Genomic DNA, 4,320 nt, shown 5'->3' on the forward strand with positions numbered 1-4,320 from the left:
TTAAAAAAAGAAATTGAAACAAAAAATGAAATGAATGAATTTTCAAAAACATATAAAATTGCAGAACTAGTACAAGAAAATAATAGAGACCCTAGATATTCAAAAAAGTTTTAAAGAAACTGAAATGGTTAAAGACTTTCTCTTCCTATAATCATTAGTCCCAGTTTTCAAGTGAGTGCTCTTAAACCTTTGAGGAATACCTGATGAATATCTTACACATATGCTTAAAAAAAAATGAAACCCGCTGAGCTCATTTCATCAGGTTAATGCAATCTGATTCTAAAGCCAGGTAAGAATGTTATAAGACATGACAATTACAGGTCCACTTTACCTATCCTTGCAAATTGTATAATCCATTAAAAGATATTACTTAACAAAATAAAATGATGTATTAACATTAGCATGTTATGATCAGGTGATGTGCATTTATCATATGAATGACAAGAAGGTGCAACATCATTAATTTATCACATAGACAAACTGAAAAACAAAAATGATAGAATTCTTTTGATCCAGGAAGGAACATATTTTCTAAAGTTAAACTGCTACCTGCTACGTCACTTCAGTCGTGTCAGACTCTGTGAGACCCCAGAGATGGCAGCCCACCAGGCTCCCCCGTCTCTGGGATTCTCCAGGCAAGAACACTGGAGTGGGTTGCCATTTCCTTCTCCAATGCATGAAAGTGAAAAGTGAAAGTGAAGTCGCTCAGTCATTTCCGACCCTCAGCGACCCCATGGACTGCAGCCTACCAGGCTCCTCTGTCCATGGGATTTGCCAGGCAAGAGTACTGGAGTGGGGTGCCATTGCCTTCTCCGAAAGTTAAACTACTATTTATGATTTTTAAATTTTTTATATAATTGACATATAACCTTGTATTAGTTTTACATGTACAGCATAATGATTTGATATATGTATGTTTATTTGTGATTCTTTAAAAAACCTTTTTACAACACAAACTTGAAGGGGACTTTCTTGGCTAGATAAAGAATACATACTAGAAACCTAGCTAATACTATATACTAAGTGGGGACCTTTACATGCACCCACCATTCTATAGGAACAGGAATAAACCAAGGTTACTCACGGTCTCTGCTGTTCTTTAACATGGAACTGAAAGCCATGAGCAGTTCTACAAAGAAAGAAGATACATAAAGATGAAAAGGGAAGTGGCCTTATCATCTATCCAAAAAAAATAAAAAAATCAAGATGTAAAATGTTAAAAATTAAGTAAATAAGAGAGATATACCCTCCCCGGTAGTGAGAACATTATAGTCATAGCCACTTTTTAAGTGTGAACCTGGATTAGACATGTTGTTTGTTGTTTAGTCGCTAAGTCATGTCTGACTCTTTTGCAACCCCATGGACTGTAGCCCGCCATTCTTCTCTGTCTGTGGGATTTCCCAGGCAAGAATACTGGAGTGGGTTGCCATTTTCCTTCTCAAAGGGATCTTCCCAACACAGAGATTGAACTCACATCTCCTGTATCTCCTGCATTGGCAGGGAGATTCTTTACCACTGAGCCACTAGGGAAGCACTGATTAAATCAATTTCATATCTCAGAAAATATCCCTTCATTATTGAAAACCTAATATGATAAAGGTGGAGCATAAATCAAATGGAAAAGATAAGATTATTAACTTTTTTTGATGGGGAAAACTGTTCATTTCATGAAGCAAAGTAAATCTGAATTTCTGCCCAAGAAATTCTGCATTCAGACAGATTCAAGACATAAATATGTAATATCAAAACATAAATATGTAATCTCAACCAAAGTTAATGGAAGAAAGGGCAAGAGAATTAGTTTGTTGGTATTCAAAGACACAAATGCTAAGGATATTTTAAAAAATGCAAACATCAACATTAAGGATTTTTATTCACAAAGGAAATCCTGGACAAAGTTATTAGGCAGATGGAATATTGGGAAAAATAATTGCATAGTGTAAAACTGACAACGGAATACTATCTAGAAGAATGAACACGAATTAGAAACCTTGGTACAGGTATGAGCAGGGAAATTACAGGGGTTTGTAAAGATGTGCCAAATGTAAAGATGCTCAGTAAAAAGGGAAGGGGAGTGGGCACACACGTACACACACAGGGGAATTTCACTGTATAATTATTCAATCCCCCCAATTAGAAAATGCTTGGATGATGGGGAGAAAAGAATCCTCCTGTAATGCTGATGAGAATGTAGAATGATGGAAATTCAGAATAGGCTTGCTCTGTACTCCAGCAAATTTGGTCCTAAGTATATTTCAATTTCTCAAACCTATTTATAGGGGAGCAGGTAAGAAGATGTTCCTTTTATTAGTGGGGTACTTGGACAAGCCTGCAGAAGGCAGAAAGATGGGATGGATGCAAACACTGGAGCCCCAACCAGGTGTACACATAGCATTGTAAGTGGATTTTTAAAAATAAAATTGAGTGAATAAAGCAGAAAACAGAGTGAACTCTCTATAATTCCACATTAAAAATATAGCACATGAAACTACATGAAAGGGGAACAGTTGATACATGTCACTGCACATTTGTCAAAACCCATAGAATGTAGCACAGAGAACGAAGCTTAAAGTAAACTTGGAGTTTGGTTAATTATTGTGTATCTATATAGGTCCCTCAATTATAACAAATGTCTCACACTAATGCAACACGTAAATGACAGAAGAAACTATACAGCAAAGGAGGTAAGTGGGAACTCCGTATACTTTCTGATCAGTTTGTTTGTAAACCTAAAAGAGCTCTAATAAATTAAAGCCCATTAATCTGAGAATAAAAAATTAAAAAGATATGCATACGGATATCTAGACAAACGTGCAAGAACATATACAGATCAGAGCACTCAGCTTCAGCTTCAGCATTCATGATAATTTCTGGCCACATCATTCTTTGGCTGTCGTTTTCATTGTACAATGTTTAGCAGAAACACTGGCCTTTACTAACCAGATGCCAATAACATCCCCTTCTCACCATGAACTGTGACAACTAAAAAAATTCCTGTTTATGTCCAAATGTACACGGTGGACCAGAATCAGCCTGGGCTCAGAACCGCAGTCCTAGAAGTTGCCAGGGGCACATAGGCTAAGCGAGAACTAGGGACGCACATTTCTTCCTACCCTCTCTCTCCTGGCCCGCCTCTGCCTGGTTTGTCTCTTCCAAGAAATGGCTAGCAGGGAAGGGCAGAAGACAGTGTCCTGCTTGTTGCTGTAAGTGGCATCCACAGGCAGGGGTGGGGTCAGACCTAAGGGCTCCTCTCCCTGATATGGTGTGCTTTATCCCTGCTGAAGCCTCCAGCAGGCTGTTGCCCAAGAGTCTGTCCATGAAACCAGACCAAAAGGGCAGTCCTCTGGGTATGGAGAAACCAGGTGGGACCGCAGAGGACTGTCTGGCACCTGTACTCTCTGCTTCCTCTGCCAACTAGAGAGACTGCAGCCCCTATTGGGGGCTGAGGAGCAACTAGCTGTGGGAGAGAAAAGGCTGAATACAAATGCCCAGCCCCCTCAGGGTCAAGTCAGAGGGAAGGCAGGAGCTAGAGGAGTCCAGACTGAGAATCCACTGTGGTGCCCTCAGGGAAAGGGCAGTTGGAAGACTTCTCAGAAAAAGGGTGACTTGGAGCTGGGTCCTGGAGAATGACTTCTCTTGGGAAGTGTCTTCTAGCCAAACTGCAAAGCCTCACCTCTCTTCTCAGTCAAGTTCTACCCTATTCCTGTTGTCCTGCTGATCTAAACCAGACAGTCTGACAATAGCATGTGTCCCTAGGATAAAATATAAATATTTGATCTCTCATTCTTCATCTTGTTCCTGACACTCAGTAGGTAAATGTGTTAGTATCTTAGGAGTGATAGGTTTCTTTTTTATGCTGATGAGATGACTGGAGGCTGGGGGCCTCTACGTAGCTTGGATGAGGGCTGGTCTCCAGAAAGAGAAATTTTGTTCTATGTATGCCTTGTCTCTACTGCTCTATCCTGGTTTGGCCCAAAGTGGTTGCTACTAACCTAGAAAGGAGGCTCTGGGGAGACAGAGGTGTGAAATGTGTGCACTCCTGTGACGTGTATGTGTATTTGCTCAGCACTGGTGTGTGAATCATCTTCTATGAGACCAGAGGAGACAGAATTCAGTCCACCTGTCATAAGAGGTCAGAAAGCCCAGTCTCGAAAGGAAAGGCTGCTGTTGTTCAGTCACTCAGTCGTCTCTGACTATTTGTGATCCCATAGACTACAGCACGCCAGGCTTCCCTGTCCTTCACTCTTTCCCAAAGTTTGCTCAAACTCATGTCCATTGAGTTGATGATGCTGTCCAACCACCTTATCCTCTGTCGTCTGC

This window comes from Bubalus bubalis, chromosome 9 (genome assembly GCF_019923935.1).
Source record: "Bubalus bubalis isolate 160015118507 breed Murrah chromosome 9, NDDB_SH_1, whole genome shotgun sequence".
NCBI lineage: Eukaryota > Metazoa > Chordata > Mammalia > Artiodactyla > Bovidae > Bubalus > Bubalus bubalis.